This window comes from Leuciscus leuciscus (assembly GCF_965113295.1).
Source record: "Leuciscus leuciscus genome assembly, chromosome: 1".
NCBI classification, from domain to species: Eukaryota; Metazoa; Chordata; class Actinopteri; order Cypriniformes; family Leuciscidae; genus Leuciscus; species Leuciscus leuciscus.
Window position 1 is genome coordinate 44,276,217 of NC_138725.1, and position 26,023 is coordinate 44,302,239.

The 26,023-nt window shown below is 37.6% G+C and overlaps 1 protein-coding gene and 1 long non-coding RNA gene across 2 annotated transcripts in view; both read left to right on the forward strand.

Moving 5' to 3' along the window:
• hs3st4 (heparan sulfate (glucosamine) 3-O-sulfotransferase 4) overlaps positions 1-26,023 on the forward strand; it is a 109,444-nt gene that overhangs the window by 54,448 nt on the left and 28,973 nt on the right. The window lies entirely within an intron of this gene.
• LOC309513981 lies at positions 18,408-19,779 on the forward strand. The gene is made up of 3 exons (XR_014211579.1): positions 18,408-18,637; positions 19,348-19,429; positions 19,758-19,779. It is a non-coding gene; the product is annotated as an uncharacterized lncRNA (long non-coding RNA).

The following is a 26,023-nucleotide window of genomic DNA, read 5'->3' on the forward strand; positions in this document are numbered from 1 at the left end:
TTGCATGTATATAGAGCTTTTCTCTGCACTCAAAGCGCTTTACATAGGAGGGGTAATCTCCTCAACCACCACCATTGTGCGGCATCCACCTGGATGATGCGACGGCAGCCATATTGTGCCAGAACGCACACCACACACAAGCTGGTGGACGTTAGTTAATACAAATGTTCAGGTTCAGGTTCAAGTTAGTTCAGAGTGCATTGGCTAACTTAGATTAAGACTAATTAAGATTGATTAATGCTATTGTAAGTATTTAATAAGTATTGTTCATAGTTAGCTCATGTTAACTAATGCAGTTTACTAATGTTAACAAATGAAACCTTATTGCAAAGTGTTAAGGCCCGTTTACACCAAGGACAGCAACTATAATTATAACGATAAAGATATAGTTCTAAAAATCATTCTAAAAAAAATGTATAACTGCACAAAGAAATTACATCATTGGACTCACTATTTTATTTAATTTTTTTCAAATGATGAGCGATAAAAACATTTACAGCCAGTCAGAATCCATTATACTTTAAAGAGCTCGAGCATTTAAAGCAGCAAACTACAAAACTGGGGCATGCGCTTAGAATAAACAGACTACTATCGTCCGCTAGTTTGGATGCAAAAACAAAATTCTGTCATGAAACTCTATATGGCGCAGGATAGGTCCTTAACTCAATCTGCTTGCAATCACATCATTCCTATAGACCTTATGCGCCAGGGAAACGAGGGCGCCGCCATCTTTAGAATATTGTCTTTGAACTTCCGTTTTTGCGGTGACTCTGTATATTTCTATGGCATTGCTGTCCAGGAGTAATTAGCTTTTGAAGTGGATTTACTTAATGTAAAGTTAACGAAAGTTATCATGAGGATTGTAATGTTTAAAGCAGATGTCTTAACAAATGTCAGTAGACCGGGAAGATTTTAAAACGAGCCGTTCATTCATAAATACGCAAGATCACTGTGAAAATACAGACCGGAAGTCAAAAGACAACGAGCGCAGCGCTGAAAAGGGGCGGGGCTACATAAGGTCTATAGGGCACAGCTGATTGGTTCCTACCTTAGCCAGCATTTACTGTAGCAGTTGCAGCACGCTTTCAGAAACTCTCCCCCTTCCCCAGCTCCACCTGTATAGATCTGCTACGGGTAATTCATGTACGCTATATTGTATAGCAGCAGCATGTCTTACTTGCTCACAGCAGCGTGTCGTGTATTTATTGACAGTTTATTTGACAACATAATCAAAAATACAACATGTGAAAATTGTCCTTTTCTTGAATTAATAGCATGTGAGTTTGCCATTTTTCTGTCTGTGGAAGAAAAAAAAAAGTTTGATTAATATTTTTGTTGGTAATTTCATTGATACTGTATTTTCTGAAGTACTGTACACCCTCGGTTGTCTCATATATCCCTGTGTCTCAGTCCTTTTGGCCTCTAAAGAGGTTTATCTGCGACTGCTCCTGCTGTAGCTCCTGTTAATGTCAGATTATTTACAGTGTGCCGGGGGAAGCCCTGCCTCACTCTGGTAAACGTATGTCTTTCAAGTCTTTCCTCTGCACCATTGTGCTCTAAATCAAATGAGCTCTGTTTTCTTTCGTCTGCACATCTCCTGAGAGACATTTCTTTTCAAGGTTCAGAGAAATCGCACAGTTTAGTCAGGGTTTGAGGGTATTGTTTACTGCCTTCACAGCAGTCCTCAGAAATACTTCTGATAACTTATGGAACAATAGGCTTTTTTGTTGTTGTTGTTTAGTTTCTTGCTTTTTCTTGCTGCAGCTGTGCTTTACTTAGCCACATCTTGTCTTTTTTCAAGTATGGCTCCTTGTCACTTTTTTTGTTCTCGGTCAGGTTGTCTGCTTAAGGTGTTGTCTTTGATACTGATCTTTGAGGGCCAGCGATAACCTTTCAACATGCTTCTCCATGTCCGCTTGTGTGCTTGATGAAAAGCAGAGAGCGGCCGCAGAGTGGAGAGGGATGAAAGTGCTCCTCATGCCCTTCCAGTGACATTATCTCAAGTGAGACACAATGAGAGTGGACGAGTGTGGGGTGCGCAATGCACATCTCTGAAAAACTGCAGATAACATTGATCAAGGAGACAACATGGACCATGCAAGTGAGTTATTCATCATTAGCACTCAACAATAGTGAGGTCTTGTGGTAGTACAGACAGAATCCAGCTTAATGGCTGCGGACAGCATTTGTGGCACGTCAAAATCCCTTTGGTTTAGTTTTTTTTTATATATAAATATAAAATATTTAAATATAAAAACTAATAAAAATATATATTAATAGTAAATATTAATAAATATAAAACATTTAAAATGTAAAACTTATTTTTATGAAAATAGTTACTTGAAACGTGCTTGGGCTACCATTCTTCAAATAAATGCCAGCTTGTTTGATATTTTGTCTTCTAATTCACGTGTCTACACAAGTGTGACACTGTTTGCTCGGTGGAGGCCGCCCCCCTGTTTTGACCCCCATAACAAATGAAGAGTTGCTCTGATTTACACCACTGGCTAGTGCGGTGGACATGGGTCTGAAGAGCACGGACTGGACACAGTCTGTAAAGTATTTCCTGCTCCTGCATTGTGAACGGCTTAGGACAGAAGGCTTCAAGAGTGACCGGATGTATGGTAGAGAATGTAACCTTAGGCAGATAGTCATGGTGAGGATGCAACATAGCTTTTCCCGGAGGTAAAGTCTGTCTAAGCAGAATGGCGAGGTCGAAAGTGCCTGCAAGTCCCCAATTATTTTTAGTGAAGTTATAGCCATGAGGAAAACTAACTTTAGGGTCAGAAGCTGACTCTAGAGGTTCAAACCCTTGAAGACTATGCCTGAGTCCTAAGCGGATCTTTGCTCTAACGGGAGGCCTCAGTCGCCTAGCTCCATGGATGAAGCGGGTGAGCAGATGGTGCTTCCCGATATGGCGGCCACATAAACCCTGAGAGTGGTGGGGCATGTTTCCTGACGAAACTCCAGCACTGAAACAATCTGGCAGTGGACTGGGTCTGCATGGTTTGCAGTACACCACCTTTCAAAGACACCTCATTGAGTGGCATAGATCCTTCTCGTGGAGGGTGCCCTAGTAATGAGAATGACCTCTATGACATCAGCTGAACTTCGCTTGGCACAGAAGGTCCCTCCTGTTCGGTATCGCCCAGGGCGAGCCGTCAAGGAGGGATATTATCTCAGAGAACCAAACTTTGTTTGACCAAAACGGCGCTACCAGTAAGAGTCAAGACCCTTGTTGACGAGCATTCTGGGCCATGTATGTGCCATTGCGTCCAGACCCAGGAGGGCTGGGTGACACAGACAGAAGTAGAGGGGACTCGTTGCCGAAGCGCAAGCTCTTGAGACTGGGCCAGTGCCAACCAGTCGTAGTTCAAAATGCAGATGACCTGGAGTCACAGAGGAGCCAGAGCTGCATCCATGCATTTTGTGTAAGTTCAGGGTGATGAGGCTAGGCCGAACGGAAGAAGCCGATATTGGTAAGCTTCGCCCCCGAAAGCAAACCTCACGATCTTCCTGTGTTGTGGCAGAATTTCTGTATGAAAGTATGTTTCCTTGAGATCGATTGTGACGAACCAATAATGATGTTGGATTTGTGACACAATCATCTTGATAGTTAGCATCTTAAGGTTGAATGTTCTGAGAGAACGGTTCAAGCTGCGAAGAACTAAAATCGTACACAAGACCCCATCTTTTTCGGGAACCAGAAAGTACCGACTGTAGTAGCCTGTCTCTCTCTCTCTGGGAGGGGAACATGTTATATGGCCCCTTTGCCCAGAAGAGATTGCAGCTCTTGTGACAGCAGATGCATCAGCTCCGGTTTCACGGTAGTGGCGACCATGGGACCGTGTGCAAAACTGTATTCTGTAACCTTTTTCCACTGTCTTTAGGACCCAAGGAGAGATACCTGGCAGTAGCTTCCATGCTGCCAAGTTCTCTGAAAGGGGTACCAATTTCAAAACCTGGGGGGGGGGTGTTGAACATTACGCTGGAAACCGCTGCCCCCTGAATCACCAGAGGTAGTGGGATGTTACACGAGGGTGCTGGGAAAGAGCTGGTTGATGTGTTTTTACGTGCCCCGTCCCGAGGGGGGCTGCCCCGTCCCGAGGGGGGCTGCCCCCACAGACCTGGGCACAAAGCCATCAGGATGACTTCTCCTTTGAGACGATAATCCTGATGTCAGGTCTTTTTTGAGGCTGCTGAGCGCGACGAGCCACACTCTGTTGTTGTGCCTCTTTTCTCTGAGAAGGGCCGTCTGTAGTCGCGCAGAGAGCCAGATCTGTGTTTCGGCGAAGCTCAGAGAAAGCCTCTTTGTCGATGAACCTACAGTTCACAAATCTGAGATCACATCTTTGATTTTTTTTCCGATGAATCTGGAAATAAACAGCAAAAAAAAAAAAAAAAAAAAATATATATATATATATATATATATATATCAATTAAATAATTATGCTAATGTAATTTGTGATAAATTAGAAAATATAAAAGAAGCTGTTTCACGGTTGGTTCTCAGACTTTTGAACCACACTATATAAATGTGTTTGTGTGTGTGTGTGTGTGTGTGTGTGTGTGTGTGTGTGTGTGTGTGTGTGTGTGTGTGTGTGTGTGTGTGTGTGTGTGTGTGTGTGTGTGTGTGTGTGTGTGTGTGTGTGTGTGTGTGTGTGACAAATATGGTTTCCTTTGACAAACCCTTAAAACATACACCTTGGTTTCCCATGTTTCCGTTCCATTACATCTGTTCTTGGGAAGACATTAGCTTTGTGTAGGAGCTCCCATCTTAGTTCCTTCTCACCCGGGGCGTATTGCTTATATGATGGAATACAATGTATCCATAAAGGCGCAGCAGAGTTCATTCACGGATGTGTTCAGTTATGTCAGGATGCCCTGTGTGTAGATGGTCCATGTCCTTTAACAGCTGAAACAGCGTAATGAATAAGTAAAAAGCTTCATGCATGGTTTATCTTTTCTCTGCACTGAAATTATAAATGGAAGTGCTGGGAGAGGTCTAGCGTAAATTCAGTCTTGTCTCTGAGAGATATGTTTGCTTTGAGACACTCCTAAAGTCCTTCCAGTAATGGCTTGTTAAGATCCTGGCACACTTTGTCCAGCTGGTTTGCTTTTCCCTACAGGGATTAGTTATGAATTCATATGGCAGTTTAGAAAAGGGCTAGCTCTCTGGAACCATCACTGACTGTAATGGAAGTACTTGCGTTGTCAATTGATTAAGAATTTGAATCAAATGTATCACGTGACTTGGCTATTAATTAATCTAACTGATTGTATTCAGTATACAAACATTCACTGAAAACATTATTATGGCAGATTACAATAGTTATTGTTAACTTTTTTTTTCAATAACATCATCTGCACTGTTTTTGTTTTGTTTTGTTATGCATTTTGTTGTATTTTTTGTTCGTCTGTTTGTTTGTTTTTTGTCAGTGCAAATGTGCTAGATTTGACTTGTGTCGAGGCTCAGTTTTTAAAGTGTTTTTTAAGATGCCACACTAAGTTAAAATTTTTCAACTTTTAAATATGTCTAGAAGCTTCACAGTTTAAGCTTGAATAGCTTAGGTGGTGTGAAAATAACTTATTAAAGAATAAATTCACAGGTCTGGGGGCATAGTAAATTGTTAATATTTTTCATCACATTTATGTTGTCATTATTATTTTACACATTAAAATGGAAGCAAAGAAAAGAAAGCAAGAAAAAAAAAGAAAAGAAAAAAAAAAACATCATGAAGCCACGAGAATACTGTGTGGCTTGCAGTTTCCGCAAATAATTATGGTGCGATGTAGAGGAAACCCTTGACATCTGTAAGATTTCATTATCAGCTTTTCTTAGATGAAAATTGAATTACTCTCCACCTCTAAAACTGTTCACCTGAGTCTGTAATTTGATGAGTTTCGCTAGAGTTGCATTTCCAGGCAGAGGCTCTGTTATGTGAAGGGGAGTTTGTGCTCTGTCAAAACTTCATCAGTACAAGGTGAGCAAGACAATATGGTAAGACAGATTGTGCAGACACCTCTCACCAGGCCTCGTCACATCTCGTTTACGGCACAGCGGTGGTGCTTCAGTCGGGAGGACAAAGTGTTGTCGTGGGTGTTCAGGCTACATTCAGTGCTGAGGTTCAGAAAAGGGTGTGCGAAACGACAGCTTCAAAATTGACTAGTTGACTAATCAGTCTTAAAGGTGCATTTTCTCTAAAAAAAGTTTAACATACTGTGTAAATAAATGGATAGTACTGTTTAAAATGATGTCCACACACGAGATGAAGACTGCAGTCAAATCAGTTTGCCCAGTAAAACATGTTTATCCATTTATTATATATGCTGTGATGGTTTCGGATTCACCTGCACGTTTCTTTACATTCTTGCATTCAGAAACAGCTGGACAGAGTGCAGTGCTTTTAAATGTCACACTATTTTTACAGTTTTTCTCAGTCGCTTTGGTGCATTTCTCACATCACTATTTACATTTGCACAACAGTTAGTTCAACCATTTAGTCATTTGTGCACATCATAGTAGCAGTTTCTCATTCCTTCCAACAAATTGCAAATGCTTTTGGACATGCATCAATTGCTTTCATACAACTCTCTGCTGTTATATAACATTATCATTTGCTTATGTCATGTCAGTCAAAATGAACTATACTTGTGAATGCTGAATAGTCATTCCATATAAAACTAATAGTCCTCATTTCATTGCTTGAGTCATTACATACAAAAATGTTGAATTAGTTGTTCAAATCTGTCAAGCTAATTTTACACATTTTTTTAAATCTTTTTTTTATTTTATTTTTTATGTCTCCAAAATTGAACAATTTCTCTCAGGTGAATCTCAGCTTTCAGACAGAGAGGAACGTCTGAATGTGCATGAATGATTACAGTACTATATATGTTGTATGTTCAGTTCCAGTATGTACTGCAATATTGTTTCCAGTTGTGCACAGCTCTACCCAAAGGGAGTTTATGTTTGTTGTAAATAAGGGTGTATTTTTTATTTTGCACAATGCTGTGAACAAATTAGAATTGCAAAGAGCATATGCAGTAAAAATGTGAAACATACATATTCAGTGCCTTGTACTCAGTTACCTAACTAAATACAGTAATGTGTAACTTTACTGTATTTTTCAAATGGCTGTGCAAATAGTATATAGTGCTGTCTTGAGCATTTTCAGGTAGTGTCACCAAGATCTGTCTTTTTTGCATTGGAAAACATTGACAGAGTAAACTGTCATAATGAAAACATGACAAAGCCATTTGACTATCTTGTTCATAAACAATGGTGTCAGGACTTTTCATCTTGATGACACTGACACTTTCATTGATATGAATACTTGCTTTTGAGGAATGAGCGATCCATTTTGAGCAAATTACACACTTTTGCAGGTTATCAACTAGGTTTTGCAGTTTGTACTAATTGTTTTGAGAACTGCATTAACTGTTATGCAAATGTAAATAGTGATGTGAGAAATGCACCAAAGCGACTGAGAAAAACTGTAACTTGACAAGGCGTCTTAAACATGGCACGTATGGCGGGACGCTTAAAACCACCAAAGGCATCTGTCTGAATGTGTGTGCCTGTAGCAGCAGTGCTTTAAACTGGATTTGTTTAAAAACACACCTTTTCCCCAAGAGTATTTTACCATGCAACTGTCTAAATCATAGCAAGCTGCATAGAGATTAGATAGATAGATAGATAGATAGATAGATAGATAGATAGATAGATAGATAGATAGATAGATAGATAGATAGATAGATAGATAGATAGATAGATAGATAGATAGATAGATAGATAGATAAATAGATAGCACATTGCTTGAAAGGCCACAGTGTTTTATCATGCAAATTTGTCATTACATAGTCACATATCTCTGGTTGGGATGTCAGCTGATTGTCTGGGTGTGAGTGTTCAGATAATGATGCCATGAGTAATGAGACCAGGTTTGATGAGACGCCGTCGCTCCAATAGCAACGTCTAGGCAGGCTATACACACGTACACACAAATGACATACACCCATACATACGCTCTAAATACAAAAATAGACATACACATTGTTTTGATGTTTCTGCAAATGTTTTAGGAAATACAATTTTTGGAGAGATTTTTATTTTATTTTAAAATGCTCCACGACACCTGTGTGTTATATTACTGTGTGTTGCACTACCCAGCTAAACAGTTGCCATGCTCTGTTCATTCTCCGGTGGCGCTCAGCTGGATTGCAGAGCACTTTGTGATTTGCACAAGTGTCTGCAGTAATGGGTGTCCCTCCCAGCCAGCTCCCAGCAGATGGTTGTGATTGGCATGACAAACACTACAGGGCTCTGGCTCTCAATTACAGCTTAAACCCAGTCTCTCTGTGAGGCAGACACATCGATGAACTTTGTTGTCACACTAGAATATATAAGGAGTGTCATGACGTTCAATCAAAGCTAATTATTTAATTAAATAATCACGTATACATTATACTAATATATAACAAATATATATAGCACTGGAAATGCCAAGGTCATTGCTTTGTTCCATAAATTACCTAAAGATAGATACTGTTATTCCGAAACACCAGAATAACTAACAAGTCAGAGTAAAATATGACAAAAGTCCTGGCTGTGTAGCACCTACCGCTCTGCATATTCTTCCTAATAATTTCAGAGCATTAGAGAAGCAAGTGTCTAAAGTTTCTTTTTGACAAGATCCCTGATAGCTTCAGTCTGACCTGAATGGTTTGTGTGGTTCATTTTAGTGCAGATGGTTTTGTGAATATGTCAGAGTGCCATTCAGACATGTTATTACAGGATGGAGCTCTTAAATGTTATTTTGGACTCGAGAGAAACCCTTCAGTGTGTTAGTAAGTTCAGAAAAGCACTTCCACGTCTCATTTCACATGCAAAGAGACTGTTTACATCAAAGTCTTAAAGGCACATCAGCAAAAAAAAAACTAAAAACGCTGTTTACTTTGTAAGGGTCAGTGAGGGGGTGGGAAGGGTATAGAAAAACATAAGTGGACCTTAGGGGAAAATAAATAAATAAATGATCTGAGAACTTCAATATAACCAGATTTGCTCTGCACTAAAGCTCTAGGTGACTAATGCAACCCATCTAAGTGTTAGGATGCCATGCAAATCTGTTTCATCCACAATCATTTTGTGTATTGTTTTGAGGGTCTCTGAGGACAGACCTCTAGAGGTTTAATTGGCATTCAGAGAACTCTGTATTTCCATTAATTTTTAAAGCCATCGTCATACTCTGCTTTTAACGGCAGAGGGGACATTGCATGCTGATTTTGCTCGAATTTCCAGCACAAAGTGTGGCGAAACATGTGACCTACTTTACAGCTCGGAAAGCGGATGGCGGAGGAGGGATGGACTCTGTTTGACCACCTTCTCTGAATCCTACTTTCTCGCCGTCTCTCTCCTGCGATGTCAAAAAAATCCTCATTCACCTGTACCCCTCCTTCCACTACTCCCTCTCTGCCATGCCACATACAAACCGGGCGGGTTTTAAACATCGATGGAGCCTGTGGTGAAGCCCATGCAGGGGGAGCGTAAGTGACCCTGGTTGATATAGAGCATCTATGGGATACATGAGACGTGTTCTAGAGTGTGCTCTGCTTGTACAAACAACAAAATGACTGTCTTTTTCCCTCCTTTCTTTATCATGCAATGTTGATTTCTATATCCCTCTGCCAGTTCCAGATGTGCCTTTGATCACCGTGTCTATTTTTGTTTTCTTTTGTTGCCATGAAAGAGAGAGCACAGCGAAGGCGGTTTTGCTACATCTGAGCTCCCGGGCGCAGGGATACATCCCTTATTTCTCGAGAAATTCAGATGGCGAAGAGCTTTGAACGACTTACAAATGGGTTCTCATTTGCCCGTTAGTCTTGATTGATCCCGTGTGATTTGGCATTGACTTGTTGAAATCAAACATCAGCCTTTATTTGCAGTGATGAAGAGGATGAGCTTGTGAAACACTCACCTCATTTACGACATCCATTTTAGTCACAGCATGTCAAAGCATCATAGATTTTCTTTTGGCACCCCCGTTTTACTGATTACTGTGTTTATGTAACTGGCATGCTGCACAACGTCATGCTTTTTATCTTCTGCGAGCTTCGGCAAATGCCGCTTTTATATATCCAAGGAGACGTTTAGTCATACCTCATTTAGACTGAGAAAACTCATCACGCTCAATTAGGTACTCTGTGTTTTTCTTGTCATACCTTTTAATAATAATTATAGAGTTTTATGCTCAAATCAAATAATTACTGAAGAATGTGTGTGTGTTTACTGTAAAGACATCTTTTATTTTGTTGATGGCAAGGCCGCTGATTTGGTTTGATTGTTGGTAGTCTTTACAGGTACACGTACAGACATGCACACAGATGCTTAATTGCAGTCTTTATGCATTCAAGGTTTTCTTGGCTAGCATATAAGTGGCTTGTAATATCTAATGTCTCAGAAACTGCAATGTGGAAGGATTTGAACTTTGTATTTCCAATAAGCTGTTTTGATTTCCTGACATGATTGTTTTTTTCTAACATGTTTAAATACAAATTAATTTAATTTAATTACTGTAAAAAAAAAAAAAAAAACAGCTTAGAGTTACACTGGGAACTGTTAGGAAAAGCAACAACAACAACAAAAAGGCAACATAATGCATTAAGATTTTTTTAGTACACTCAAAATACAAAATCTTGTAAAAAATGTAATGCAACAATTTGCATCAATCTTTTTGAGTTGTAGCAACCTTGAATGAATTATGTATAAACAACAAACTACATTGAGTTAGAGGAACTTAATAATTTGTAACATAAACACAAATTTTTAAGTTGGTTACTCAAAAAAATTATGTCGCTCCAACTACTTGATTTGCAGCCTTGGAACCAATTAATCTCATATATTTCAGTTAAAATCCACAGCAAGTATAGCACTTGTCACATGCTCTACATCAGTGGTTCCCAACCTTTTTTTGTCTGAGACCCCCTTTTTCCCAAGAAAATATTTTAGGGCCCCCCTTCACATTTAATGATATTTTCGCTCTTGTAAGCTTGCAGCAAGGATGACAAAATATGTTGTTTTCAAACAAACGGTATGTTTACTATAAACAGATATGTTTATGCACAAATAATAGCCTATAATATTGAAAATACAATAACAAAAACATTAGTAGGCCCTTTGTAAGCCAGTACTTGGAGTAGCCTATAAATTTGCCATTTTAAATGCAATAACAAAAATATCAGTATTCACACTTGTGTGTAGTAAAAAAAAGAATGAATATAGGCTATTACTAAATGACTTCTGTCTGGGGCCTCAATACTTGCATGTTATTTGTGAGGCTTTATTTTTTAGGCTTTTGGCGCTATAGCGAGCGATAATAAACTTGCGTTTATTAACAGAATAATGCGTCTTTCGGAAGAACATTGTAGCCGGAACTACTTCTTTCTCTGTGTGCGTCTATGACGAGTCACGCAGGTACTGGGCTACTCCGCAGCGGCAGCGATCCGAACCAGGGTAAAATAGTCCCAATGTAATCACTTATTATAGGTGTACCATAGTGATTCAGGATAAGACAAAAACACGGTTTGGAAAATGGATTCATGATGAACTCGCTCATTATCTAAATTTTTAACAGAAAAAAGTTAAGGACTTTTATTTAATGCAAATTGCTCAAAACTTTTCAAAATATGACGCGACCCCCCCCACAGAGCTCGCTGAGGCCCCCTTGTGGGCCGCGACCCCCCTGTTGGGAACCACTGCTCTACATATTTAGTATGTGCATTTAATGAACAAGTAAGATATTACTTGTAACTGGCATTAGTGTAGTCATTGCTTACACTGTAAAAAATGTCTAACCTCCCCAACTCAAAATGTTCTAGTGACTGGTCACATCTAAATTCTTCAATTGGCCCAAGTGAAATTCTATAAATTTAATTGTATCAATTGTTGCAATAGTCTGTTAATATTGGCTCAATGAGAAATAATATGTTGAACCAATTGAAAATAAAAATAAAGTTTACCAAACCATGTTATTGGCCCAATTATATATTTAAAATTGTAGTAGCACTCTCTTTTTTAGTTTTACCTAAACTAAAAATGTATATTGTTTAATTTATATTAGTAAAACAACTTTACTGTATTGTTTATTCCCCGTTGCAAGAAAAATGTATTACATCATTATAACACTCAAGCCATTCTGCCAGTTTATTTAATAATATAATAGTTTATTTAATACATTTTATTAAATCTACAACAGTATTGTGAAAATACCTTAAAATGGTAAATACATTGACATGTTCTGCACAGTAGACCTAAAAATCATGCATTTAAATTCAGGATTCTGATAAGATACACAAAGCTGATGAATTGCACCTTACATTAACAAATCACAATTATATGAAAAACACAAATTATCTGCAAAAACATTAAAAAAAATACCATAAAATGTAAGTAACTGGAGAGGGTTACTTTAAATGTTCAGAGTAACTTCACTTGAATTTTTGTATTCTCACAAGAGAGGTACTTTGAGCTCAAGAAACTGCATCTTAACAATTTAAGATGTAAACATTACACATCTAAAACATTTACAAATATTTTATAAGACTGCAAAAGTCATACACACACAAAAAAAGGAAAAACGGGAAGTACTTCAGCAGGGTTACTTCACTCAGTGTTTAGTGTAATTTCATCTGAATTTTAGTATTCTCACAGGAGGTACTTTGAACTCATGATGTCCTCTTAAATGGTGAAGACATGTTCATTGAGAGCAGATGCCCCAGCTGTCACAAGAAACTGTGGCATTCTCCTTAATGCCAGTCTTTGGATGTACCCTCCACAGATGTGTTTTTAAAGCCGCAATTGTTTTGAAAATACAAACACATTCTGGGTGTAAACAGAGAAAGGAAATTGCATTAACTGACCAATGGTAAGTTCTGTAGTGCTTGAAAAGGATGTCTTGGTGATGTGATGAAAACTTGCAGAAGCGGAACTGCAATGACTTCTTATGATGAAAACCTGCAAAATAAATAAATGACAAAGCCTTGCATCAAATAGCTGACGACAACTGACAGAACAGAAGCTTTTTACATAACACTGTCAAATTTGATTAATTTATGTCTTTAAATCACATGCAGCAATATTTTTAACCTTAAAACATCTTAATGTATTTTAAATTCATGAGGTTATCTAGTGGTGGATGTCTAGTTCATTGGCGGCAGCAAATGAATTGGAAGTCTTGCATAGTCACGTAAAATAGCTTACTTCTGCATTGATAATAAGGTGGATAAATTAGTGAAATACAGCAAACAAATTTGGTCCTCGTTTATTAAATTCATTAATTTAGTCAATTAATTAATAACGTCAATGTAATATCATCAAATAATACTAAGTTTTGAAGTAACATTAGCATTAACCCAAACACCACTTTTATTTTTATTGATATTCTTATTGTATTTGGCCTGAAATAACAACATTTATTATAGAAATTAAAAATGTTTTGAAAATTTTAGTTTATAGTTCTGTATTAATAACAATAATAATCAAAATGTCCTCATTTAGAGGCTCCATATCTAATCTTGCCTAGGGCACTAAGTAAGCCAGAACCAACTGACACATGTTTTAGCGGTCTCATGGCGGCTCTCAACAAAGCAACTTAACACAAATTCCATATCATAAGAGCTAACAGTATTTGACACAAATATGGAATGAACAAATATGCAATAACAACTCTTATTATTGCTAATATTCACTGTGAAAGTCGTAGTGGTTCCGTTTTCTAAATGATACCTGGTGAATCAGACCTAACGATGCTGGGTTACATTGAGAAAAAAAAAGTTATAACAGAAAGCTATACCTAGTGTCTCATACATTTAATATAATCATAATAAAGTTCGATAAAATTATTTAGTTCAATAAATAGTAACTGAGAGATTAGTATGGGCTAAATTAGGTTATAAAATGCTATCATGAAACCAGCAAAGGTGTGAATTCACTGTTATTCTGCAAAATACAATGTTATCAGGGCCGCGGGAAGTGGGGGTGCTGGGGGTGCTGCAGCACCCCCTGTTTTCACAGAATTGTAAATGCAACGCATATGTTTGTTCATTAAAATGTATACATTTTTAGCATTTAGTCATTTATTTGTAATAAACACTTTAAGTGGGCTATTTAAAAATTGTTATTTATATGTTAAATTATCTTTTTAAAACATAAGCGCAGAGTGTTACGTAATATTGTGTGTGTTTGTGTTTCGAAAGAATTTGTCCGCAGCTGCTCAAAAAAAAACAAAAAAAAAAAAACGTCAAAAACCCCACTGTCAGTGTTTTGTAAGGAACAGGCAAATATGTAAAATATAGCAGGAGACATTTTAATTGTTTACTAATAAAACAGTTATTTTTTATGTCAGTGTCGGCTAGACAGATGAAGTTGACGACTCGCGATCTTCGCAGCGCCAGAGAGAAATGCACATTTCATACGAATTACATAAGCAGCGCAGTCTGTTTTCTTTCGTTTTGAATTGTTCTGCTTAAAAGTAGACATTTCAAGCTATCTATATGTCTCAGGTCTGTGAGGCAATAGGCTACCTTATAGGCCCACGGTGAGTTTCGGTTCATTTATGAGACGAGCTCCAGGTTCGCCAGCGCCTCCGTGTCCTGATTATCTATTTTCTAATAGCTTATATATTCTTCTTATTTATTGAATCCAGACAATTGGTTGATGAAACATCGATTAAAATTAAGATACAATTAATACAAAACGAAATTAAATTTAAAGACAGGCTTTGTGCTTTCAGTTTGAGGTCTCTGTGAAAGTTTTAAAACATTATTTTAGTGCCACTTTAGAGCGCTCACGTCCGTAACGGAGAACTGTCTGTAACATTTTTTAATTTATTTTTTGTGAAATAAATTTCTAAAAAAATGCGACTTAGTCCAGTGCGACTTAGGCTATAGATGTTTTTTTCTTCCCCGTGGCGCATTTTGTGACTGATATGCGACTCCGGAGCAATAAAATAAAAGGGACTCCGGAATAAAAGCATGAATCAATAAAGTCAAAAATGTGATGTGCAGTCAGGTTTGAGTGTGTGCGCGTTTTTTGAGGAGTTTTATAGTCTTGATATTGTTTCTTATTCAAAAGTGGTGACCCATAATAAAAAAAAATCAGCACCCCCAACCTAAAACCTCTTCCCGCGGCCCTGAATGTTATGTATGTAAAATATACTGTGTCCTGAAGTAAAACATTCGGAGAATCGTTCTAATTCGTTTAGCGAATGCTTATCGGGCGCGGTAATGTAATACCCATGTTTTTCGGTTTTATGTTGAAATTGTGCACTCAAATTAACTTGATAAATACAGAGTTCAGTACTCACCATAACTTTAATGATGGAAAATCTGTCTGGAAATGATGTTCTACTCAGCATCGACTTCTCACTCTCCCGTGTATATACATTTGAATCCACTATATCAACAGTTTCTCTCAGGCGGATGCGTAAACGCTTTTTTTTTTTTGCAAGGCTTGTTCGGCAAACACAGATTTTACTTCATATCCTGAAACAGGAGCTGCATGATTATTCATGTTGCAATGCATGCTGGGAACTCACAAAACTCACAAACCAAGTTCGAACTTTGCGTACTTGGTATTGAGAAACACCCTTGTTTTGGGTTGCATAGATCGTCTCTTCTTCTTTTTCCTGTTGAGGTGGTTAGCAAACAGCATTGCATTACCACACACGTCCCCTTCTGTATTGGAAAGTGGATCGTCTGTGACTGACTGTTTTCGTCGTCTGACTGTAAATTCCAACACTTTTTTTTTTCCTCTTTTTTTTTTTTTTTTTTTTTTTGCTGGTTCACCTGATATTTTTTATGCCTGTGGTTGCCCGATGAAACACAGAGCACGTAAAGTACTGATGCGAGCACCATCCGTTCACTCCAAAATAAAAAGAAGCAAAGATCTGCATGCTAGACAAAGTCCCTAAGAACTGATTTTATTTATGAAGGACAATATTTTCTTTTAACGAAAGAAAACATAACACACTATTACATTTACAACTGCGTAAATATTGGTAGGGATTATTAATAGTCTCTTAAATTTAAAAGGAACATGTCCCTACCATCCAAAACCAAATCTCTGGAACATGCATGCAAATACACTTTCAATCCTTTGTTGGCCAAAACTCCCTGTTCTAGCTGTACAAATACGCTCTAAAATATCAAAGTGCTCATGAAACTCCATTATTCTCCCAAATACCCCGAATCTGGGGGCATTTGAAGGGATTAATGGGACATGTAGAACTCTGCAGAGGCCTGCCAACTCCAGATGTTACTGCAGCTGTGATTGATGTTTACTGCCTCATCGTCGGTGGGTGGTTTTTATTTTTAATTTCGCTCTATCTGTGAAGAAGATCTATCACGGAAAGCTGAACGCTATTGACAGATATAATTTCCCCTGTATATCATTGGCATAACCTGTGATTCTTTTGTTATTTTATTTAGCAATTAGAGCAAAGCGTTCAATACAAAGTGCAATGCAGGCAGATCTACAGCTCCACAATGCTATGTGAGCTGAATTCATTTTCTTCACTGAAATGGGAGCAGTCAGTGTAGACAAGATAGCAACCCAATGAGAGGAGTGTTTTCAAATCCAGCTGAAAAAATCCTGACTGGACCACGATTTTCATGACAGGAGAGTGTTCTATTATTTAATATGGCTGCCAAACGATCATAGATCCACGGTTTAAACCTCACAAACATGGTTTCCAAAGAGGATTACAGCCGTTCCAGTTGGATTCTGAAGCAAAAATACAAGCAATAACCAGCTCTACTGAATGCTGAACTTGCTATAATCCTCGACCACACTGCTGATAAAAGATTACACATAAGTAATCCTTGCATTCAGTGCCATAATCAAAGGAAGAAATAAACACACTATTAAGACACAAGATGAAAAGAAGAAATGCCCACGTGACACATACACACCAAATTACTTTTCTACTTGCTCATCATTCGTCATTTCTCTTTGACAATCATTATTTGTGGAGACTGGTAAATCACATATTTTTTTTAAGAAGTGCAGTCATTCCAGGAATCACAGAGCACTGTAAAAACAAAATGATGCTAGCTCAAGTTAATAATTTACTTGATTACTGCAGTTCTTTGAACATAAGTAAAGCACCAGTACAGCTTTTCTTGTTAGATTTACTTTAGGGTAAAATAGGGAAGTAGCCTCCCTTAAGAACAATGTGCATTTACTTTTAATTTGTAAAATACTGTTCTTGGATTCATATTTAGCATGTACAGGATGATAGATCAGTAAATAAAACATTTACTAATTTAGCACATAATGTAAAATTACAGAATGTACAAATTACATTTGATATCACTATTAGTTATATGAATCTAAAATCTCTCATGACACACAACAACTTTGATATTCAACAATACAATACAATGTCACAGATCACTGTTTTCCAGAGACACACAATTAGATCAATTAACCTCAATTTTTTTTCGACTGCCTAAATCACACAAATGCCATGAAGTGACACAATAAAGAAGAAATAAAATGCCTATATGTATATATTTTTTGGCCTACACTGAAAAAAAATGTTTTGTGGTTCAGATTCTCTTGCATGCTATGGGGCGTGAATACTTTCATTGTTGATATTTCTATTGTTAACCTTACCATGTTGTATGTACTAGGTGTTGCGATGTGTGGAAATTTAACTTCAAAAGTGCTGATGTGATGATGACTATAGTTGCAGTCTCTTTAGTTGCAGTCAGATCTCAAAAAAACAAAAACAAACAAAAAAGGGCCATTGTTGTCAATAGTGTAGTGATGTATGAAGAACAGCTCACGCAGAACTCGCTTTAAAACCAAGCAGTTTTTTGTTGGTCAATGTGGAGAATTCATGTGACCAAATTGAACCCGTTGTGAAATCTTTGTAGGGAAACCTCTTGCCCTTACACCAAAATTGGATTTTGTGGATTTCAATTGAAATGAATGGATTCTGTCTGCGAAAACAGACAAATTTTATTTATTTATTTTTATATATATTTTATATCAACCATAAATGTGGCCTCACCTTAAAAGATGGACTCCCAGTCTGACCAGCTGAAAGTGCCCTCTGAAACCAGCCAAAGACCAGCAAACTTGCCTGGTTTCATTTTTATTTATTTTTGTCAGGAGGGATACTATTCAAAAACTTGATCAACAGAAACAACAACAACGTTTAGTAATGATTTTCCGTTTAAAGTGATGCAACTTATATATCATTGGTTACACTTTATTTCGACGGACCACTTTAGACATTCTACACTGTAAAAAGGTTTTCAAGCAGTACTTCATCCAATTAATAATTTGTCTTTCAATTCAGTTTACCATTATTTGTTTTATTTTTCTAATAATATTTTTTTCGTTCAAAACATAGTTAAATATAAATATTTTTCATTAAGAGCTCAAATAAGAAATATTTGTTTCGACGAATGTACAATTTCAAGGTTACACACAGGATTGCGCATGGGCATTAAACACAAATCTTCTCGACGACAACGACCACGTCAGCAGACCGCTGTAACCGCTCTTCTACGTTCCGTGGATCACTTTGCTGCTCCAGAGAGAATCAGATTTCATCGCGGATAAACTGAAGTAAGTGAAACAAACAACCATTTAAATGTGCTGCTGTATATTTAGAAGCCTGTACAAGACATGTTGCTCTGCCGAATTTATCTGTTAGATATCGTTATGTAACTTACGTTAGTTTAAAAATGTGTTAGCTAGCTTAGTTTACACTTGGCAAGTTAACGTTAATGTGTCGACGTTAATCAATTCCTGACCGATTACAAAAGGGAACATATACGTTTACCCCTGGCTTATTTTGATTTTACAATGGTAATTAACGTGAACGTTTAATCATTGAACATAACGTTATCTCGATGCAGCGTCATAAGAACGACGTTCTCTGGTTAAAACCATAGAAACCTGATCAACAATTAAGGAGCTGAAGTTAACTTACATGTAAAAGGACTGACGTTCACTTGTGATTAATGGTAACGTTATCTAACACGGATGACTGTCGACACTCACAATGGTCATTTAATTATGGATTGTATGCATAGAAGTATTGCTGCATTGGCGCCAATCGGTTGATGTCGGTTGGTTTTCAAAAAAGTGTAGTAGCAGCTACTAGCCAGAGGACACTGGGGGGGCAGACATTTTTTCGTGGCGTTAGTAATAGGATTGACACACTATTGAATCATATATTATAATAATTATTATATCAACTGATAACGTATATTGTGCTAAAGTTTGTTGACCATAATGTACCCTCATGCCAAATTTGTACTATCTTGATGCAGGATACTGACACCGATACAAAGAGCACTGAAATATCTCATCCATATGGGAGAAACAGTGGAGGACCTCATCAAAGATTTCCTGGTAAGGAAAGATTACTTTAGAGATGTGAAAATGCTAGATATGGCTGTCCACTTAAAATTAGCCATCAGACTATGTTCAGATATATGTCTGATAACAGTCTGAAGGCTAATTTCAAATATAGAAACAATTACTTTCAGCTAAAATCAGAGTCCCATGTGCTGGAAAGTTTGTGCAACTTATATTTATATGTCAACAACAAATTGGAGTAAATTTTATAATTAGTTAGAAGTATTAGTATTATGTAAACTAATTTGGGGGGAAACCCAAGCTGTATTGATTCCTTATTCTTTTTTTCTTTTTCTTTTCTCCTTCCTAAATTCTTTTCCAGGTGTTGGAGAAGGAAGAGGCTGAAAAAACTCTTCAGAAGAAACCATGGAAATCTTTGTCATCAGAGATGCACAAGCTGTATACCCACAAACATTGGAATCATACTTGAGGGTCAAGAGGTTCTGAGGGACTTGCTGTCTGTCGCAAATGTTGAAAATCTGACACGAAATTGTGGATGTGTGGAAGTAATGTATATAATAATTTAATAAATATCGATTTAATGAAAATTATGTGTCTTTTTTATTTGATTTTGGACAAGATTAATTAATGTTCCTTAATGGGAAATATGTTTTATTGAATCCATATCTTTTTGTTTGTTTAAAATAAATAATTTCTATTAACTTGTATTTTTAAAAATGAGAAATAATTGTATTATTAAATCAATATCTATTTAATTGGAGAAAACAAATAATTTCTAATACATATTTATTAAATGAGAATTTTTGTTTTGATTAAATCTATATATTTTTGTTTAGATCAAAAATAGAATTTAAATTAATTGATTTTTTTCAACAAGAAAAATATGCTTTGTGCCAAGTTTTATAAAATAGTTTTCATAGACATAGAAAATATTGGTAAGGGCAAGTTATTTATTTTTCATTGGCTCAAGTTATAAAATATAGATGTGAACCATTACCCTAAAATTTTTTAATTGGATGAATGAAAATATTTTTTCAGTGTACTAATCATAAGTAACTTATGATCAACTAACTTATGATCAACTAACTCTCAGTATTAGTAGTATTAGTAGACTGTTATAGACAATTAGGTTAGGTGTTAGGTTTCAGGCAAGTAGAATTAATTGACTTGTATAGTAGGTGCAAAGTTACTTATAGTCAGTATAATGTCTGTTGTGAAGCATCAAAATAAAGAGTTAGCAGATATTAAGCATACAGTCTACTAATAGGCTACTCTTGTCTAATGAGAGTTAGTTAACATGTAGTTGCAAAGTTACTTATAGTTAGTAGAATGTCTAAAGTGGACCATCGAAATGAAGTGTAACCAAGACTTTTACTGGAGTAAAGTGAATTGAACTCAAAAACAATCATGCAATCTGTATCCTTCATTTTTTCATATTTTTTTTTTGACAGTGAGTCTTCACAGGAGAGAACGGAAACGATCCAGAAGCTGTTGACATCTCTTTCCTGTTGTTGTTGTGAATGTGCAATACAATGAGTTAAAAGGGAACCACAAATAATCAGTTATCTCTCAGCCAGCATCAGCTTGGCAAAATAAGCAAAACAAACCCATATTACATGCTGGGCTAATTAGGCCCCAACTTGCGTTATTTATTTACAATGCTCAGACAGACATTACACTCCCCTGCTGCCAACCCTTTGTGGCCAATCGGAGCAGAGCCGAGGGGGACAGTGTCTTCAACACGGCCTCTGCTCCCAGCCTGTTATCAGCCATGTGTGAAAACAGAGGAACGCTTGTCAAAAAAAGTGCTCCTCAATTCCTGTAAGCGTTTCGCCTTTTGACACATTAGTCATTTGGTTTGTGCAGCCCAGATAAAGCATCCAAACGAGGCAGAGGAGATAAGTAATCTCATTTACATTTGTTGCTCTCCTTAAAGCATAAACAGCCAGATGCTCTATTTATGAGACGGCAACAATTAGCAAGTAAAAACTCACATATAAAATCCCATTAATATCCAAGGCTGAGAGGACGCTAGTTGGATGTAGTTTGCGCTGCAGTTTGTCGTAATAATATTGTGGCGAAATTAATTTACCATCACTCTTTTTATATAGGTGAGGGGATGTGAAATCCACAACCGTTTTTTTAGCTGCGTGTCAATGTTTGCAATATCTGTCTTGTTGTTGTTGTTGTTGTTTTATACCAGAGCTTAAATCTATTTTGTTCCCAGGCAATTCAATTTGCCAGGTTTGGGTTTTGGTGATTTTTTTGATTTAGTTAGAAGCCCAGAGAATTCACTTTCTCCTGTCCCCGTCTGCATCAAAGGTCTCTAATGAGAAGCTTTTGTCAGCATTCATTGCTACAGCCTCTAAACTGCCACGTTGAAATTGGAGAACAATGCCACTGTAATCATTTGTACTGCGGAGACAAATGCAGAAATTAAGTCGCCTGATTGACACTTGGTGTGCTCTTCATTTTGACATTGTAACTGTTGATCATCTGAAGACTTCAATGTGTTTTCTCATGGATTTGTTGGTCATGTGACTCCCCTTTATTAGTTTACTCCAATATACCAGCCGCGATTTGTGCCAGTACCGAGGATTCTCTGATATCTGCCTCCCTCATCGTTACCGTGGAAACCGCTGCGAGCCGATGAAACTTTGCTGCAAACGTGTCTCCCACATAGGTCTGTCGCTTCGGCTCAAAATGAGACATGGAATTACAAAATAACACGCCTATATTGTGCTTTCCAGATATTTGTTGATGCCGGCCTGCACTTGTCAGAGGAAGTGTCATTGTGCCGCTTCGCCTTTCATCACGCGCCGTGCCACTATCATTATAAAGCACATTTTTCATTTTACCATGCTGTTTCATTCCTCTTCCCGCAGATTAAGTGATAAGAGTTTAAAAGTGGTTTTGACATGAAGATGATGCCTGCGAGAAGTAAATAAGCGACATGGCTCGGCGTACTTTACACTGTGTCTGAAAGTAGGATTGCGGTGGGGTGGAAGCTCCTTCCGGAGATGAAAAGAATGAGACAGGATTACACCTGGGAATTATTTTGTGATGTCATATTAAAATGTATGACATGTTAGCTGGGAAATTAGTAGGTGCAAATGATTATGTTTAGAGAGAATGCAAGAGGACAGAGTTATGCGATGGGTAAACCCATTAATATTTCATATAACAGGTGGAATAATATTTACGTGGTCATTTGCGGTGCGGGTATGGGTCGTTTTATTCACAAACTTGTTGGCTAATGTCATCAACTACCTGATATTCTGATTCTCAAATACGTGTAAGTGAATGTGCTTTGTCTGGTTTTTTTTAATGTCCTTTATAATGATCATGTTATCTGATCTATGACGCACGATGGGCGCCGCCATGTTAGTTTGTGCCAAAATTCAGAGAATCGGATCTTATTTACAACACGTAAATTCATCCACTTCTCCCGAAAAACATAAAAGTAAAAGTAAAACTACGGAATGTGAATCTGATATGAATAAAACATGTCGTCAATTTATAATGGGAAATATTTGTATTGCTGCTTCCATAGACGTGTATTTTTACACACTATAAACATACTGTTTTGCTAGTACTTAGGTGCATTTAAATGTCTGTAACCTAAAATAAACCTCATGTAGTTGAAAACACTGAATAGTTGTGACATAATGACAAGCACTGATCGCTGAACCGTTCATGCTTAGCGCCAGACAACGCGTGAAAGCACATTTGAATTCAGAGTTGGCAACTATTTTCTAAGTAAAATTAGCTACAGCCTGCCCCAAAAAGTCGCTAAATGACGTCATGCGTCAATTCGAAAATCTGTGACATCATCACGTCGTTTTCTCTCCTAATCCGTGCTCATAATTAATATTTTATTAATAATTAATATAATATAGCTGAATGTCCAATAAAGTTGTTCTCAGCCACTCACTGAACAGAGGTGTGACAGCAGAAGGGAAAGCAAGACTTCACGCTCGCTGAACATTTGGAAAGTTAGTGAGGTTTGTCCAAAACGTCGCTAGATTTGTCACTAGGCCCTTTTTTGAAGAAAAAAAAAAAGCTAAAGGGGTCTGAAAAGTCGCCTAGTTGACAACATTGTTTGAATTTAGCAGTTGATCACGTGATACACTGAACGTTCTAATAACAGATAACGGGTCGGGTGTTCTGTTAAGTACTGCGGGTGCAGGGCAGGTGCAGGTTTACCAAACAGGACCCGTGCAGGACTCTGATATTACATCCCAAAATGTGTTACATTACACATCCCAAAATTAGATTTTTTTGAAAAAGTTTGATTTAGATTGTTTTGATGCATTAATGGTGTGGAACTCCATATTTCTCAATCTTGCTCCCAGGAGCCTCCCAGCACTTTGCTATTGGGACGTGTCCCTCATCTAATCACCTGATTCAACTCATCAGCTCATTAGAAGCTCCTAGACCTGATTTTGGTGTCAGATTAGCGAGACACCTAAAATGTGCAGAGCTGGGGGGCTCCCAGAAGCAGGATTGAGAAGCACTGATCTAAGTCAATTTATTTTCTATAGCGTTGTATAATTGGAGCTGGTCCAGGCCAAGTTTAAACTGCAGTCTCTATAAACACTTCATTTCGGTGACTAAAATTGAAGAGTCGGGATAGCCGAGGCCGGTAGTTTGAGAAGTGGCACGGCTGTTTGGGCATTATGCAGAGTGAATCAGATTTTAAGCAACTGTAATTGATTAACCGTTCATGCATTTACTTGCTCAAAGCAGGAAAATTGAATTCTGACCTCTATAATGGGGCTTTTCAAATAACCAAAGCTATAAGAGATTTTTAATGTATTGGGTATTTGGTGTGTTCGGGTGAAGTGGTTTGGGGAATGTGGTGTGCTCAGAATGCCATGTTTTATTTTGCCATTTTATACCTTTTTGCTGCTGGATATTTATCATAAAATTAATAACATACAATTATTTAGTAGTACTATACATTATGTATATTTTGATTAGAATGTATGCATCCAGAATGGCCATTGAAGGAAATGCATGCCATCATAATTTTAGTAGTGAATGAATAAAGTTTGGTCAGTACGTTTAGTTTGGGGTCTTATTGATTGATTGATTGATTGATTGATTGATTGATTGATTGATTGATTGATTGATTGATTGATAAGCAATTAATACAAATTCAGCAAAAAGTGTAAGATTTCAAATAAATGCTGTTCTTTTGAACTTCCTATTCATCAAAGAAAACAACATTTATCACGGTTTCTGCAATATATATATAAAGGCCTACCATTTTATGTTTTTTTTTCATATTATTATTTATAATGCAGCCGTGTGTACTGTATATTTTATTTTATTATAAAAATTCCACTGTCGGAAGCTGGAGTATGCTGAACCTTTGCAGGTTATATCTGACTCTTTATTGCATTGTTTTTGACTTCATATTCTAAGAGTCTCACCGGATTACAATAAAAAGGAACCATTTACATGGTCAAATGCATCGTTTTGGGAGAGAAAGAAAATCATCCATTTTTGATGATATTGTTTGTTTGTCTCATCCTTTGTTCTCCTGAGTCCCATTCCCACTCAACCAGCATTCAACTGGCACCACTTCCAATGTTAAGTGCATTTTTCATGGGGCAATCTGTGAGATTCTCTTCACGTGAGCGAATTCTGCTTTCTACCGCTGCTCCCCCTGGACGCCCCATTTTCCACCCAGAATATTTGCTTTGTTACAAAACAATCACGCTGGAATTTTGTGGACGTGAGAGAAAGGAAAACTGATCGATGTGGCGTGTATGGGTCAATTTCTCCAGCGTGTTCTGCAAGGATATAGAAAGGTTATGCCTGCGAAATCAGAAAGGCCACGTATCAGAGGTTGAGAGCATGGCGGGTCGTGATGGTCATCTGGCCCAGAAGGTCAGCGGTTCATCCCCCTGTCCATGACTCGTGTTCACTGTAATTCTATCAAGTGCTCCGGTGAAAAAACCCAGCGATCTTTCAGGCCGCAAAGGTTACACGCATTGATTCCAGCAAAATGATGTCATGTTCCTCGTCTCTGGTCTTCTCTCGCTCCTCTGTGTTCGCAAGGCTGCCTCATCGGCCCGACCGCTAATTGCTCCAAAATGAAAGTGTCCTGATAACCTGACGCTTCCCCTATCAATCTTTGTCGTATTTATCTTTAATTGGTCTTGCAAAGGTTTTTTAGCTCTGATCTGTCCCATTTTTCCAGATGACATTTGCTTGCCTTGACTGGCATTTTATTCACTTTCTCCGCACACAAATTCCGCTAGTTCGTCATATCAATGTGCCCATCAGAACTCATGCCTACGCGGGTAATAGCCTTCTTTTCCGACGTCCCCCATTTCTGTGCAACCTTTTGAAATGCCTGCACTTTTGATTGAATGACGGTCATTTTCAACAGACATTAGGCAAAGATAACATGGTACTGAAATGATAAAAGCAAACCAATACGTTTCTTTTCAAGCCAGGTAGTCATCTGTAGTCTGAGCAACAATAGTGATTCAAGCGATGTCGCGACAAAGCAGAATTTGTCACAAAGAAAAGAACATGAACACGTATATTTTTCTTCACTTCCACCATCGAGATAATTTAATGCCCTTCCATAATTAACACTGATAGACACAG